The 18,188-nt window shown below is 34.9% G+C and overlaps 2 protein-coding genes across 2 annotated transcripts in view; one reads left to right on the top strand and one right to left on the bottom strand.

Annotated features, from left to right (window-relative positions):
* Positions 1–533, bottom strand: part of LOC105185231 (neuropeptide CCHamide-1 receptor-like) — a 38,354-nt gene extending 37,821 nt beyond the window's left edge. Inside the window, exon 1 of the mRNA XM_011144559.3 lies at positions 427–533. The gene's annotated coding sequence lies outside the window, so the exon portion shown is untranslated. The remainder of the gene's footprint in view (positions 1–426) is intronic.
* Positions 534–14,875: 14,342 nt separating this feature from the next.
* Positions 14,876–18,188, top strand: part of LOC105185221 (neuropeptide CCHamide-1 receptor) — a 30,594-nt gene continuing 27,281 nt past the window's right edge. The window contains exons 1-2 of the mRNA XM_011144547.2: positions 14,876–15,148; positions 15,442–15,527. The gene's annotated coding sequence lies outside the window, so the exon portion shown is untranslated. The remainder of the gene's footprint in view (positions 15,149–15,441; positions 15,528–18,188) is intronic.

Raw genomic sequence — 18,188 nt, forward strand, 5'->3', positions numbered from 1 at the left:
TTAGAATTAACCAGAACATTAAGATGGATAATACTTGATGATCTCAGCACACTTCCTTTATTTCTTGCGAAATTTACCCGGTAGAAGTGAACGGTCGACTCTTCCATAAAACTCATCGATAGAAATTTGCGATTAATATGTGTAAAAACTAGCTCGCTCGCGAAAACAGTCTCTAAATCCGGTATGATATCGATGAATTCAAACGCCGACGCTGCTATGTAACACACCGAAAAAACTTTCACATTTGTCTTCTCTTCTTTTCTTTTTTTTTACTTTAACATAACGATGAAGAACGTGACTTATAAGACGCATTGTTTTCCGGGATCGGCAACGTTGAACGTTGAATTCACCGCAAGTATACCGACTTTAATTCGAATTCAACCCGCGACTGTGGTCCCACCAAAGCATCATCCGGCGCGTACTTACGGACTGATGCTCGCAGTTCGGAACGAAAGTTGGAAATAGAACAAAAGCAGAGAGAGAGAGAGGGAGACCAATGAGATCGGAAGTAGAGAGGAACCACGCCGGCTCGGCACCGCGACGCTACTGGCGACGGTGGCTTCACCCGCGCGAGAACGAACGCGTCGTTCGCCCTGTGCGATCCACCACCACTTACCCCCGGGACAGAATCAACCCCTCGTCGTGCGAGCTCTCGCTACGCATAGAACTGATCGAGAAATCCTTTATCCAAACTACAATATCCTGTCGACTACGACTTTGGAGCCGTCGAGGCATAACCACGTGATTCGCTACGTTTGACAGTGACTACGTTGGTGGTTCGTCACCGATCGATATTAACTCCTCAACTGAAAGATCATTTATCATCATAATGAATTAAACTTAAGTTTGAAATTCATTCGAGGAACCGAGATCGGTTTAGACCCGTGCGTTTCTCTCTCTCTCTCTCTCTCTCTCGTTTCAGTTCCGCGATCGCACGCACAGTTTCTATATTTCTTCCGCAGAGTAAAGTTTTTTGTATAAGGAAGATATGTATTTATAAATTCATATGTTAAATTATACAATTAACTGACATTTTAATGGGGATAAATATTTTTAGCTATAATATTTTTGTATTATATATCTTACAATTATATAACGTAGGTATTCTATTGAAGAAAATTAAAATATCGCATCTAATAAGTTTCTAAAGTTGTGTTACTTTTATGTCGAATTAAGTAGCTTTTACGTAACATTAGAATTTTCATTTTTCATACAACTTTAGTCTTATACGTAGGATACGTAAGTTTTTTACGTTTCACATTGTTATTGTTGTTATCGATTATCGACTTTTACAAACTACATTACAGTAATTATTGGCAATTATGTTAATTGAAAATATTACAAAGCAAGGTAATATAATAGACGTTATTTTATGCACTTACTTGCTATTTACGATTCATTTAGCATTATTTTAACTTCGATAATAATAGCTTTTTCCAATGATATTGTTAAAATATCTATTTTTAAATATCATTGGATTAGGTTGTCGTAGAATTCTTCAATTATACTCTATATCTTCAATTAATATGTACATATTATTATTACAACATCTAATTTTCTATCTAATCTCTCTCAATCTAATTTTAATTGCGCTTCCTGTCGCGCTTAATTAAAAATCTATTTGAGATTTAAGCAGTTTGAATGGAATCTTTCTAGTATATCGACAGATTTGAATATCACAGCATCGTGCGATGAATAATATACGTATTTATGCATTAATTGAGTAAAAAAGATGTTTGCGCTGATGAAGCTTCGCAAGTCATTTTATGCATGTACGCGAGTACTAGAAATGAAACTAATATTGAGTTAACTTTGAAGATCTAAAAGCTTCTTTGAAATAGATAATCCATTTTGGCAAAAGTTTACTTCACAAAGTTCATTTGAATTTATTGGCTCTTTTTTAATTACTGCAGTTTGTAAGAAAGCACATTTTTTTGCTGTAGTATTAATTATCATTTATCATAGTTTAATTATCATTCCAGTTTAAGTATTGCACATTGGAGAGATAAATATCATCGTGATGTGCGTAATTGGTTGGAAAGAGGAGATTTATGCTCTCGTAGTATTACGTTTTCCCTATAAAAGCGAGTCCCGCCGTTCTACAAAATATTTCTGTCTCATCCTTACACTTTCTCATTATAGATATGGTATAAAATGAAAGTGATTTATCTTTCCGTCGCTATTCCTCGCATTTTACATTTTGAGCCATATCGAAGTTGCGAATCGCAAGCCAGAAGAGCGTCTCCGAAAACATGCAGTTTATTTCGCAAAACTGTTTACCGCTTTTTTTCATTGACTTAATACGTGTGTATTTATTATATCAAGCGTATACACGTGAAAAAAATTAAAATATCACTTTGATCTGTGTACGTTACAATTTCCCACACACAACGAAAGACAAATGTGAAATATATGCGCGGAAAATGTTATGAAAATATTTGAATATATTCATCTATCCTCTCGTGTTATTCGGTATATAGCTTCGACATTACAGCGTAATATACTAAGCAAACGGGACATTCGTTTGCACATGGTATATTATCAATACGGAATTTATAAATGCTTCGTATATGTCATAACGTACGGGGTTTTTCGCGCCTCCATATTGCTTATTGTTAAAAAAATGGATGTAGAAAATATTATCTTGCCGACATTTTTTTTTTATGATAAATCAGCATAATGAATAGCAGTCTCATTAACGCTCTTCCTATTTCCTCGCGTTTTTTATATAAATTTTTGTCTCACGTTCGCGGAAACAGCAGTATCTACAAACATTCTTTAAATCTGATATTTTTTTAAAGAAAGAGAGAGAGAGAGAGAAAGAGAGAGAGAGAAAATAGGTTTAATCTAATAATGATGATGATGGTGGAATTAATCGAATAATGCAATTTTTCTTCTTGAAAAGAATATTTTAAATTTCTTCTAGAATTTTCATAACCATGGTAATTGCAATAATAATAGCATCGAATATTTATTTTTGCAATTCTGGATACTCTGAAGTCTATATCCCTATAGAGAAAGCTCCGCGCAGCACTAGGGATATCTTATTATCGCGCACGTGCAAGCTAATTTGGTATTCAATCTGTTTCAATTGTTATCTGTTTAGTAGACGACCTCATTAGTTGTCCCTAACTATTGTTTACATATCGCCAGTAAAATAATAAATAGAGCGGTCCCATTAATTCTTATCAACTTTTATACGTATTTCGCGTTTTACCAACTTTTTATCAACTTTAAATTAAATTTGCGATATTATATTCGAACGTAAGGATATTACACAAGTTATGTGGATTGACCAAGACTTTGCATTTACGTAAAATTATAAATAAACCGCGATTAAATTAATTGTGAACACAATTTTTATCAATGTGCGACTTTGTCTTGGAATTCTAATTAAAAAAACTTAAAATATTTGTAATACTTGAAGCGGGACAGCTGATCGATCAAGTCCATCTAATAACATATTTTTGCAAAAGAAAAAGATCTTGAGCAGCAAACAATCCGTGAGGCAATTTTCCGCTTTGAGCGAACGGTAAAGTCATAAACAGTCTGTCTGATATCCTGAAATACAGTGAATTTCTTCTGTAGATAAAATTCTGTCGATAAAAACGCGCGATGAACCGTACTTCGATCAAGCGGTCAGCGTAATTTTTATTTTGTATCAACAAAGTAATTTCTTCTGTTGTAATAAATCATGCATAATCTCTTTTTTGTATCGCTCGCTATTAAGGAGTCTCACCGGAATTGGCCGCTAAGAGAATTACATGATAAATCGTGCCACTTTATTCTTGAGGTTCTCTTTGAGTCCGTAGTATATAATCCTGCTAAACCCATGAAAAATAACATCAGATGTAAAAAAGGGATAACTGACTTGGAGATGAAGAGATATATAATGTTTTGAGAGATGAGAAATCGCGCATAATTAAAGTCCGTAAATCTTGATGTGTATTAAAGATATATGTGCGAGAATAATTTAGGGAGGCTTTAAGTCTGACAAGCACCCAGAAGAATACATATGAATCACACGATCGTACCGCAATGTTGCATTCTAATATGTTTTTATTCACTTCGAGTAACTATAATCTCAACTAAAATTAGATTTATGCATTCACATGCTTTCTTCATTATTTATTCAAACGAGAACTATTAAGATGAGACGAGAAAAAGAGCATTTGTATATTTTTAAAACTTTTTCTTGTTATTCCTCTATTAATATTAATATTTTCCTTGCACATATTTTATTGATAGGTATGTGTTATCATAGTCTCCTACAATTTCTAATTAATGTCAAATCAATTTTTAATTTAAATAAACGTACATATTAAAATGTCTCTTGAGTGCAAGGTATGAAGATTGTTATTGTGAACATTTGGTCTTTCTGATAAACATGGAAGAAAAAGTACAATGAAAGAAAATTCTCATGAGATATGAGCTGTTTGAATTAAAGTTTGCGAAAATCCACATATTGTAGTTTTTAATATTAATATTAATTTAATTCAAGCAAGGAAATATCAAAATATTTCTCGCCTTTAAAATCATCCTCACGCAACGACGTTTACACAATAAAAGTGAAAACTTTTACAATACAACTCGCCAAAAATCTACATTTTAATTGCTACATTTCGTCGTCTATTGTATTCGGTATAAGTTGATAATGCGATTTTACGGCCCAGGAATTTCGCAGTTCGTGCCTGGATAACTTCAACCGATGATAATGATATTAGCTATTATAAATTATAAATATAATCAATGACCGAATTATCGCCCAGAATCTTCGCGCCTAATAAGTTTGATAACGGAATATCTAATGTTGAATATTCGACAATAAGATAGAAAGAGCATCTGAGGAAACATTCATTAAGGAAAGACATGCTCAATGCGTGATAATACAGATCTTTATGTAGTTCCTTTGTGACAAGATATGACATCGCGTTTAATTTCTTTTGGAACGGAAATTTTCCGTTTTTGTTACTCAATGCTGGAATATCATTCTCTCTTCCTCAATTAAATTCACATGTTTTATTTCAATTGGCTAGAGGAATAATCGTATGAAAATAACTTGCCTGTGCTTCAATAAGACTTTCGTATTGTCTGTTCACTTTATCCCAACCATTTTTCGCCACATTGCAAACTTCTTTACATAACATGTGTTATTAAAACACGCATTTGCGTTTTCTTCTTTTTGTTTTCTTTCTTTCTTTTTTTTTTTTTCTTAACCACTGTAATATCGAAACAACATCGTATCGGAGTAGCACTGTGAACGCCACGCTCGATTAAGTATTCCGCTAAAACTGCGCTCATTGTTCCCGGACGCTCTTATCTGAAAGTAAATGTATACGTTAGATTTGCTACTGCACATAATCCATCGTGTTAATCGTTCCAAGTTGGAACGTTGCACTCAAGATTAATATACATTTAACAATTGAAAAAAAAATCACGTGAAGAATTCTCTGAGACGTAATAATATCTATATTCTTTATCAAAATATATCATGACAAACGTTTTTTAGGCAAATATATTTACTTGTAGATAGTAAAATAATTGCGTATTTAATCTATAAGAAAATGATTTAGGAATCAGATTTTATATAAAACTTTTAAATATAATATTATTTTAATGTAATCTTATTTAGATAAAATTTATATATTTTTTATTTTTGCACAAAAGAAAAAATAATAGGAAACACCAAATTTTATATGAAAGCCTTATTTAAATATTTAATTAATTGATAGCTAATTTATATTAATTACTTTATTTAATGTGCGTATTTATTTGAGAACTTCATATAAAATATACGTATGCTTAATGATTTTATTTTGTCTAAATTAATTTTGTTTTAATAAAACTGCATGTGTATGCATATTTAACTTGAAAGATTTGATACTAAAACGTAATAAAATATATAACTAAAACGTAATAAAATATGACATTCAGATACTGGAATTGTGGATCATATAACTAGAATGAGTGAGGTATATTAAAATTTATCAGACTATAATGCTATACTGCTCTTCCAGGCCGACTGCGTCGTAAATATCGATCGTCTCCATTTAGTTACGGTATTCTTGCAACAGATAAGGTAGTGTTCTGATTTACTGACGAACGACAATATCTTACTGGCATTTTGACATTACTATCGGTAAAATATTATTATTGATAAAAATAAATTTTACAACGATAATATTATTTAATCGAACATTTTGAAATTTGGACAAGTAAAAATTATATAATTGTGTCCATATGAACCTTTTTCAGTTGTTTTTTTAGCGATTTTTGTCTCATCAAGGGTTTATTAAAAAGCAATTTATATTTTAATTCATGGTTAATTATGTTCTATTAATTAAAGCAAGAATATTTATATCCGATTTTATTAATTAGCAATTCTTGCTGAGAAATTATCTTGTTCTCTCGCGTTTCTTTCATAGTCAGACAAATATCCTATAGGTGGCGACATTATGTATAACTTACATTTATCCTTTCAAGAACATCAATAATCAATCGTCACGTTTTCTTTATCTTATAATTGTAACATTTTTATTTTTTTATTTTTTATAAGCTATCAAGCAAGTTCCTCAATCGGTGTGAAGAATGTTGAAATAATGTGTTTAATGTTTGAGACATTAAAATATTACTTTTCTTTTTTTGTATAATGTGAAAAATTAACATTTGATTAAAAGACGCGAAGTAATAATTATAATCATATTTTGAGAGAAATCATTAAATATTCATCTGATTCTTACCATGACTTCTCACCGTTCTAATACCGATAATACCGTTATGAGAGATCGGACAATGACTGAAAACACTTTTCTTAAATTGTAATGCATTCAAATATTTAAGGAATTGTCGCTGGACCGAAAAGGAATTGCAAGCTGCCGGAATTGAATGTCAGCCGAGTGCTTGATCCTTTGATAGCGTACCGTGTAAAATTGCACCCAGCGCGATGAAACGGCGTCTATTTACACGGACCCTTTACCCGCGTTAACTGTCCTGGCAGCCGCACATAGCGTTGGCATTTTCGCGATCCTTCGCGCAACTAGTTTCCGGATATGCCCGAGGATACGTGTCCATTTTGTTCTCTCTCGCGGCTTTTTTTCTCGTCGTGTATCATCACGTTTTGATGCTTCCAAAAGCCGGGATAACAAAATGATTGTATTCTCGATGCGACGCGTTACATCTCGCGTGATATATTTATCTTTTGGGAGCAAATCTATACATAAAAACTTACCGGTGAAACTTACGTTTCATAAGTCGCGCCGCCTCCGGAATGGTCGCACGGAGTAATTTAATCTTCTGGAATAATTGCCAATTCTCTACTATCAGGTAGAACAAGAGGAACGGTCCTCGTTCTAACAGCTTCTCGCTGAATTGCGCTTTGGTGAGGCGCACCTAAAAAGCATTGATTTCCGATTTCGAAATGTCATCCCCCGTTATTGCCGTGATCATCGATTTAAGGAAGCAAGATGCAATTGCCCGCTGCAACGAAAACCACATTTTACAGACTCGTTTTCACACGCGCGTACGCGACGATACGTGATGTACGCGCAATACTTTTTCGCACGCGTTTGATCTATTGCAACGCATCGAGCTTTATTGCCTTGTTGATAACGATCGTTTTCATTACGTAGGCAGTTTCCGCGTAGCATGCAGAAAATGCGGAATTTTCGGCGTGTTTATTTTAATCTTCGCATCGGGAGTCAAGCGTGTATTTCATATCGATCTTTCACCCCTCGGCTGTGTGTTATTTCAATAATAAAACGGCATCGTTTCTCAATATCGCACCATATCGCGCGTTAGCTAAATGTAACCGTCGTTAATCGGAATTTTATTTGTCAGGTAATGGAGGTATTATCGAGAATCAACCGAATATTTAATGTGGCTCTTCGTAATTCGATTTTTCACTTTTTTTTTTCAAATTTGCCATGCGAATCAAACTGTATTGTGCAATGTGGGAAGAGATTGCGAAGAAAGAACCGCAATCTCTTCTCACATTGCTTTCCTTCGATCGTCCGGTAACGTTAAACGGTACCATTTTCCGATTTTCCTGACAATTGTGACATTTCTTGCCGAAACAAATGCCAAAAAGCGAGTATTCGTTATCGTTACCGCAGTTCTATATAACCGTATTTTCAATTCGTACTATACTTGTTGATCAATATCAAGTTACTGCAAATTGCACGTCAAGCAAATTAAATGATCTGTCAATACATCGAATGCCTTTCAATCGACAAGCGATACGTTCCGTTCGGAAAATAGTCTTGCAAATTGTTTGTCAGTGATACATGGAAGGGTGAGCAACTTTGCTGCAAGTATACAGCATGTTTCGATAAATTCCATTTTACAGATGAATGATTTAATCGAGCGACGTCTTCTCGTCGACGGAACGATCTTGAACTTCTTTGTGTTCTCTTGCAAAGTACTCGTTGCAATATTCTCTTTCGTCTCGGAGAGTAATTAATATCGTTATATTTACTAAATTATTGCGACTGTCGAATGAAGTTTATACGTTATGTTCGTATGTACTTCGAGTGCAACTGCAAATATCACATATCAAAGAACGATCATAAAGAGTTATATTTGTTTCGATGAAATAAAATATTTCGTAATTTCTTAATATACTCTCTTTGCAATAAAACGTATAATGTGCACATTTATTAGAACAATATAGTCCTTTTATTAAAGAGACTACATTTACTTGAGCTAGTTTAACTTTGCGAATCTTTATTCTTGGTGGTTAAATAAAATTTCAATGAAGGTAATAGAGAGTCATTCTAAATCCTTGATTCGCTCGGAAATCCTTTTTGTTATTGAATATGTTTTCAATAACAAGGTTATTGAACAACAAAAAAGGTTTTAAATCAATATGTTAAGCTTCATCAATACTTTTAGTGTTTGATTTACGATAAATTTCTCGACGAATATATAATCCTATTTCACCGTTTGTCACAAGTTTGTAATTAAACATCTATACAGAGAGAAAATTATATATATATATATATATATTTATTAAAAATAAATTAAAAAGTATGGAATGTTATTAATTCGATTAAATCCTTTAACTTTTAATATTAAATAAATGTGTAATTGGCTTGTCACGTTTAAATTACCGCTGGAAAAATATAATATACTCTGAGATCTTGCTTCTTTAGGAAAAGGACGATTGAAGTGCTCATCTAAGAAACAAAATACTTAACGCATAATATTTATTTGCTGGACTCATGTCACGTGGCATACTCCGTGGCTTATTTTCCATTTAAACTTGACGAGGTGACCACACTTTGTTAGCGCGATACATCTGACAGTTGCAAATATGATATTTTAATAGCGCGACTTCCGTTCTCCCACGCCTCAAGCTACAAACAATACTGAAATGTCAGCTTTCATAGTTTTGCGTAATGGTAAAAACTGAAAAAAATAAAGGAGAGAGAGAGAGAGAGAGAGAGAGAGAGAGAGAGAGAGAGAGAGAGAGAGAGAGAGATACATAGCTATGTATATATCACTTTTTGTGTGTGGTTATAAAGACATATCGAAGCGCTGAGAAACCAAGGCAGGTAAGACGTTCCAGCAAGAGAGGAAGCACGACGCGACCTTTATTGCAGTATCCTTTCCACTTTTACGGGCAAGAACCGCGAGGTAACTGACGAGTATCTATATAAAATATATATTATATACACGATCATACAAGCACAAAAAAGACAAAGGATCTTTCGAGTCCAATATCCTGGTTTGGTCATTAATACTTCGATAATTGTAATTGAATCTTATATCGTTGAAGAATAAAACACTAAAAGTATTAAAATGAAAAAAAAAGATGGGAAAAAATTTTCAAAAAAGATTCTTCATATTAATAGCTTGAAAAAGTCAGAGTCGGAGAATTTTTATTTTATTAATAATAACAAAACAGTACATGATAATCAAATGATCTACTATTGTTATTCATTATTTTCTACCACTTCTCAAGTGGTTATCCGATTTATACGATTGGTGATATTCACGAAAGGTTTCTGACATCTTGAGATTTTGAAGAAAAATTACGAAATATTAAAATAATGTAGCGGAAATCTCGTGTAGGAAATATAGAAGGAGAGAGGCTAAGATTGAACCATCTCGCAGTTCAATACTTTACAGAAACACAGACTGTAAGAACTAAAAAATAAATCATAAGCTATTCAATTGCTTGAAAGAATTTGTCTTCGCATACACACAGCAAGTATTCTCGCCCCGTTTTCTCCCGTGTAAAGAAGAAATTTTACGAACGATTGGAAACAGTAATGCATACGACGCAATTTGTCACGTAATGTTCCACATAATTCCATTAAAAACTGACTGCTGAAAAGAAATATACAAGAACGAAATAAGAAGAAATTACACGTGAAAACATCTTCGGCCGATCATAAGATGACTGAATGTTTAACAAGAGAATGTTTAACATCTTATTTCATACTTAATAATTACTACAGCACAGAAATGCAGGCTTGGAGCTTACAAGATGATTACAAACATAAAAATTGCACATCTAACAAAAGTGGATTTGTATCAAACAAGTACTTTGTTAAGTGTATATTGAATCGTTAAAGACGTAGCATGGATCGAATGAGGAACTCGTTAACTACTCTCGCAATTCTTTTTATCCAGCTGACATGTACAAATAAAATAAAATCTTTCTTTCTCCTTCTCCCTCTCTCTCTCTCTCTCTCTCTCTCTCTCTCTCTGTAATATTTTATATTATTTATTTATATTTTAATGTGGTTTCTTTCTCTTTCTAAACGTTTTATTGGAAGCATTTTTATCTGGTGCATTGAGATAATTTTTGGATTATTTATTATTCATTACGTTGCGCGACTATAAACGCCTAACGTACGCATATACATATTAATTGGAAGTTTATGCGATGCTTTATAAAAGGCTGTCATTTTTTTTAATCGCCGGTATTTTGATGGGTTTCATGTCACGTTTTTGTTAACGGAAAATTAATAACACATTTAATTGCAAATTTATTAAGAATTGAAGCGTACCGGCCCATTACACTTGATCGATACGAGCATCGCGTGATTCGTATGTTGTTTAATCAAATCTGGGGACTCATTATAAACATCAGTGCAAAATGTTCTCATTAGAAAGCCGCTTGCCTGTTGCCCTTTAGCTTTTCACACATGGCAAATGTGAAGTGAGACGGCACATTAGTGCACACTGTGTTCTCTATCCTTCCTCGGCGTTTCACTCACTTTGACTGCAAGGTCTCGTGAGTTGGGTAAATAGCATATCATGGGTTGTTTCATGTTTATGCCACATACGCAACGTTCGCGCGCTCAAGCTTAAGCTCCTCGAGAAAATATCGCGCTCGTCATCTGCGAGACATATTACACTTTTTCGAAGCGGACTTTTCATAAGAATTACACGAAAAATGCAAATATTATTCGAAATATATTTTCCTTTCTGGGGATGACAGAGCTTCTTTTATTTGAACATTCGGAAATATCGTTTGACCAGTTTATTTATAGTCAAGTATACATTTAAATTGCTATCTAAATGTCATTGAATTGATATTTTCGATTTAACAATTATTTAGCTCTTTACCTTTCAAGGATCTCGTAATGGACGCCAACAGAATTTCCAAAACGTTGCAGCTTCCCGAATTTTAAATCTAGCAGACGAACCGCATCAGTTTTTAAACTGATTCAAAAGTCGTCGTGCTGATTTTCAAGGTTTACAAGAAATTTTTGAAATTTTGTGTTGTTTATGTTCAACTTTATATTTTACATTCAAATTGATAATTATCGACGAAAAGTTATAGTCATGTGAGGAAGACTCGAAACTTCATGCTGTGAAACTTTCATGCGGTAGAAGCTCCGATAATTGTCCCATTTTTCCCCGGGGAATGATAACGCACCGACTGTACGGGAACAAAACATATCCTCGCAGACTCAACCGTTACCGAAACGTCGCAAAGTGTACCCTACGTCTCATGACGATATATATCGCAGGCACTGTGCCACAGCTAACCACCTTGTTTGTTTTGTGTACGACCAGCCGACTAAACGGGCGTAACGATCCGCAAATAACCCGCAGAATCCTTTTTACTTTTTACCCTCGAAATAGGTTGATACACTTCGGTTGTCGCATTGTCTCTCAAACTCACGACGCTCCTCGCTCTTTACGCTCCACGAGCGTCAAGCGTGTAGATAGAGGAGGAGGAGAAGGAGGAGATGGAGAGCCGAAACCGATTTCTCTATTTTTGGACGGATGCCTACGTTTGATAAAACACGTGCGTTTGATCAATAGAATGGTAACGGGATACAAACGCGCCGACGATACGCACCACTGGTAATGGAGCTCTTGTTAACGCGTACTTAAAGTTAGTCACTTAAAGAAATTTGTAGTATGAGATATCTAGTGAGCGCGCGAGCAATTAAATTCATTCAAGTCACACAGCGACTGTTCGCCCGGCGGCTGTGAGGGGGAATATATACACCAAACGGCGAAATATATTCAAATTGAAATTCCGATAGCGGAGTGCTAAAATGCACAGGTTGCGAAGTTCCCTCTCGCAGGCGATGTAATTTCGTCAGATGACACTGGCCGCGTCGTCGCGCGCACGATGTGTCGGGGCAAATCGATCCGGTTGTCGATACATTCGCTTAACAGCTTCTAGTACCAAACCTAACGCCGACAAAATTGCCCACCAATCGAGATTCGTGTCTTTCTAACGACTATTGTCCTTCCTCCAACCCGAGAGCACATCGAAATCGTCGGTCAGTCAAGCGTAGTTCGCTACCAGTCGATCTTATACGTCGCAATTCGGAGTTCTTCCATGTGAGAAACAGAGATACATTTGATTGAGAGAGGATAGCCAAATCGCACAAAAGCACGTACCTTCTCGTCGTTTACCCTCGCCTAGTCCTTTCAATCTCGTTGCTGTTTGTTCTCAACAACGTACAATCAATCGCGAGCAATCAATGAGATCGCCAACTCGAGAATCCGGTCATTCGCGGATAAAACGGTAAAGTGCGCGCGGAAAGCCGCGTTGCGAAATCCGAGAAAGCGACGAAGGGAATCTCGCGTTTTGACACTCCGCTCTTGACGATCGGCACTGAGAAGAAGAGGAAAAGAAAAAAAAAAGAGAGGACAATCCGCGACGATACCGGGAAAGTGTAAATGTACACGAGGACTCGATGTAACCGCGACTGGTCCGTTCGCTGCCTCACTTACCGTGAGAATTCTAATTGAATTCCAAGTGGATGTGCAAACGCGCGCACACAGAACGTCGAACGACCGAGAGCGGTAGTTTAGAGCAGTTGATCGCTTCTAGAATATCTCTTTCGACGTCTCTCGATATGGAGGACGCCCAGAAAAGAAAAAGCATCGCGAATGTGACGGAGACACGTACGAGCGATTTATCACGGACGACGCGGCGCGGTCATTCGGCGAGTGCGATTACATGAAAGACGAGATCGTCATCGCGAGGATGAGATTTATACAGCCGCGTTTGAAGTGGCAGAGAGAGAGAGAGAATCCAAGATCCACACCAATTAATAATATATTTTTGATAAAGGTTTATGTTAACCAACCCATCTCTCCTCCTTCAATGACTCCCATCTTGACACACGTTGTCAAGATCATGTCTCTGACTGTCAAAAGTTTCAGTCGTTATTTATGACGGAGCTCGTATATATATATGTGAAGTAAGAGCGAAAGTTTTTTATCAAACAATGTAAATAATAGTAAATATAAGCGGTAGTGAATATTGACAAATTTTAAAATAAATTAACATACAAGCTCTTTTTTATATACACGTTGTTCGAAAATTATGTACATTTCATTCAAGTTCCTTTGTCAATAATTTTTCAAAAAAACATTGTGCGACGGGGCTGAAACTTTTGGCAGGTTACTCAAGATCACGACCTTGACGACATGTGTCAAGGGGAGGGTCACTGGAAGTGGGTCATTTAATTGAAACATTTACCTAAATTCTAAATCATACAGACGTCCCAGCCATTGTAGATTAATGTAATTGTACAATACATCTATATACCACATAGCTATGAAGCGCGATTGCTATGAACGATAATATATTCTGTTGTTCGCGCGACTGCTGTCAGTATGAATCTACGAATTTAATGCATGTTTGACTAAAACTAGGATCAGACGGCAGATTGTAATCGCGGACTGAAATTTTGTAACCAAATCGCAGATTTCCAAATCTCCTCGCGCGATATTGCGATCGGCTGCACAACCGCCGTCATATAAATTATATATCATTGTACCTGCAATCTTCTCTACGCAAATAAAATACGAACTGCAACATGCGCGTTGCCGGCCGTACGCGTCCAAATAAAGAACATTACGATTTGTCATTATAACATGGTAATTATGTCAGCCATTTTTAGGCCAATGTGAGCCGCTTTATGAAAGTTAGCGTGTAATCGAAATTGAAAGAACTTTCTGTTCCCCTTTAGTCATTTCTACAGAAAGATATATTCTTACGTATAAAATTATTTTCCTCTCGACAGATTTAATCCGGGGATACACTGGCTTTCTATTTCTGCGAAAGTAGGATAAAAGAACCTCTGACAAAGGATTTATCTACTTATGTAAATAGATCTGGGTTATTTTACAGCACCCTCGAGCATATAAGTTAACGGGAATTACGCTAATTGAAAATAGTGAAGCAACGCGCAATTTAATAATTTCGTTGAACATGACGAGTACCTCCCAATTCATTATTTCTCCTAGAAAGTGTGATTCTCTTATGTACCACACGGAGGCACCGGTGGTGCGAGCGAGGCAGAGGGTGCCATGGGACGGAAAGAGAAAGACGGGAGTACTCGGTTGCACCGTGTTTTGCGACTGCGTCGAACGGACGTGGATCCACCGTGAATCCAAGATTCCCTTCAGTTTACGCTGCGCACCCGATCTGCCAAATTGATATCTCGTTGCTGTATATGAAAAAAGCAATTCCATCGTAGCGTACCTTCCTCTGTTGCGCGAAATTTGTAGTAATGTGTCTTCGAGTTATTAACGTTTTGTCGGTAGTTTTGATGCTGATCGATTCGCTTCTCCCGGCTGCGCGTCGAATCTCCGGTCTTCGAAATTAAAATTAACATATCGGACGTGACGAATTTTTCTCACGGAATAGCCGATCGTTAAGGTATCGTCAGACGTTGTAATTTACGTGGATGGTTTTTGTTAAAATTCAACGCGGTGACGCTAAAAGTAAAATAACATGCGACGGAAAAGTTTCTGCGTTTCTCAGTTTCTCATATTTCTCATATCTATGTGCAACTTGGCATTAGTTTTTATGACTCATGGTATATTTTATTGTCTACTTTATAATTATGATTCGGAAAAGGATAATGAAAAAAATAAGCGAATAGAATAACCGCATGACACGTATAGTTTACGAAAATAAAAACAAAAGGAATTAATAAAATCGTGTTGCAGTAACGGCAAACGAAACTTGATTTAACTTCGTTTCGAGAAAACGCGCCAGTCCCGTAAAACAAAATACTGAGAGAGGAACTCACGAGGTAAGCAATTTTCAAAAGTCGCTTTCTTATTGTCATTGCTTCAACCAACAATGAAACATTTCAAAACAAACAAGATAAACGAAAATAATTCGTAAACGCAATTTTTTTCTGAATTACAAATATGTAGCTACAATTCATTTTTTCGTAAGATATGCCAAGAAGCTGCATGATTGTTTTTCTTTTCTTGTCTTTATGCGGCAAATAACACATAGTAGATTCTTTTGCTGGTGTGACTCGTCATAAAAGTCTAAATTTTTTAATACACTGTGAAATGAGACGACACTATTATCGACAATGTTGCAACTAACAGCATACAGTAAATGGATAATTAAGATTGTTATTGTATTAAATTCGTGCCAACCGTTCTAATTTATTATTTGAGAATTATGACAGAATTTATGACAGAATGTAATTAATAAAGGAGTGTTTGAATATCTAACTTTACATCTCCGACTACTCGTTACATAATTTAACAAATTGAGAGATAGATATGCTTTAGTAAATTATAGTAGTGACAATGTGTTGTCAGCTCTTGTAGTAACATATTTCTCAGTTGCTGAATTTTGATCTTAACGCACAACCTAAAATATTCATAATTTGAAGATAATCAACTGAGAAAAAAGAATTATCATTTTTATGTACTAAAAGAAATAATAAAAAAACAATAATTATTTAAACTTTGGAGAATGATATTTTATGTGACGTGCAATTTTCGTGAAAATGATTTTTGTGGTTTAGAGAAAGATTTTTTATGCAATAGCCGTTTATTGAAACGCGACGACAAACATAAATTGATTAATAAATTAATGCAACTGCAGATAAATGATTTACAAATGTACTTCAGGATTATCGCTATTATTCATCACAATTCGCGTTTAATCGCATAGTATGTACATCTCGATGAAATGTTAAAACAGTACCGGATTTAAACTTGTAGTCCTAAGCCTTAACGTAAATGAAGCTCCTGCTTTACACGCTGTCTCCTTCCCTTTACAGAGAATAGATGAGATAGACAGAGATAAAGAGCGTGAGAGGGCAGGGGATGAGAGAAAAGGGCACTTAAATTTTAAATTAATTATATATTTTTTTAATTAGAAGTAATAATTTCTTATATGTCCAGTTTTATACAACAACGTATATAGAAGTATATCGCATCTAAAAACATTAACTTTGGTAACTCTTTAAATACGCAAACAATACGCTGCTAGATCTTTCCTCTTTGCGCGCTAATACACACAGCTCGGAAATGTGCTATAGATGTCGTGTAGGCACGATATCAGTAACTAGGTTAATGTTAAGTTACTTCAGAAGCGCTTTCAAGCATGTTGCAACGACTATTTGGCGCCTGTCACCAATATCAAGTAGAAAGTTTCGACAGACCTGTAGGCATTGATATTCAAATGGGTAGTTACTATTGCCGTCGATGATACGTGCAATTTTCTTTCGATCGTTATTGCGCGAGCGTTTCAATTGTTCTACAACTTCATTCGCCTCCTTCAATTGAACGTAACGTATTCTTGCTCAAGTCTATTCAAGTATATTCGAGAAGAGGAGCATTGTATGACGTCGCTATCAAAAAGTTTCAGGAGATTATCAGAGATATTATAAACTGAAACATTTCTCTCTTTTTCTCTCAAAAATGTATGAAAGGGATAACAAGGCAAATCGCATAATAATTACGTGTTTGGTTTTTTTTTTTTAAATTTAATATAAACTTAATAATTTAGAAAACTTTCGTCTCTTGATAACAACAATAGACGACTAATTATAAACGAGAATCAACGATAATTAATATATAATTAATTTCAATCATGATTGAAATAATTCTTTATTAAATTCTTTAACGATGTTTCATCTTTTCAAGCACAAGTATGAAAGTTGTTCATAATGTCGAAAGTACTCATTAGCAATTAGTCTTAAGTATGGCAATAATACCAGCTATTAGCTGTTGCCACACCTTTTGGCCGAGTTACTTATATCTATACTCATTCACACGTTTATATCTCAATTGTATCAAAACGACCAATAAAGTATTATTATTACCATTATTTCGTTTGCAGTTTGCAACAACATAGCGAAGCTATTCAATGAATTTAAGCCATAAAAACGTACTAAAATTTGCTCGTTACGATGTTTAATTGGGGGTTTAATGTTAATTAATTGCATTATTAATCATAGAGTACCTCTCGTTACAATCTTTTCTATAATATTAAGTAATTTTTATTCTACAATTGTGATATAACGAACAATGTTATCACCATTATTTTAAATTATTTTAAATTAACATGCATATTAAAATAACCTACTTATATGATGTATAGCCTTCGGAAGTTTAGTAACCGATAGAAGTTAGTATCGTACAGCATAATCATAACATTGCTTAAATTCTTGAAAGTATGTCGATAATATGCATGAAATATCTTTCTCTAGAATTATACCGAAATTTAGTCCCACAACATTGTGATGCACTTTATAAAAATAGTTGAAATACTTTTTCGTTACATTTTGCAATTAATTACCTAATAATATGTTAACCAAAATCGAAAATCAAAACTGTCCTAAACGGTAAAATTAGAGAAATCATATTTTGATTGTGATAAAATCCCAATCGTAAGAATCCTTAATCGTAAGTTGAATTGTGACAAATTTACGAAGTGTTTT

This window comes from Harpegnathos saltator, unplaced genomic scaffold (genome assembly GCF_003227715.2).
Source record: "Harpegnathos saltator strain DR-91 unplaced genomic scaffold, Hsal_v8.6 scaffold391, whole genome shotgun sequence".
Taxonomy (NCBI): Eukaryota; Metazoa; Arthropoda; class Insecta; order Hymenoptera; family Formicidae; genus Harpegnathos; species Harpegnathos saltator.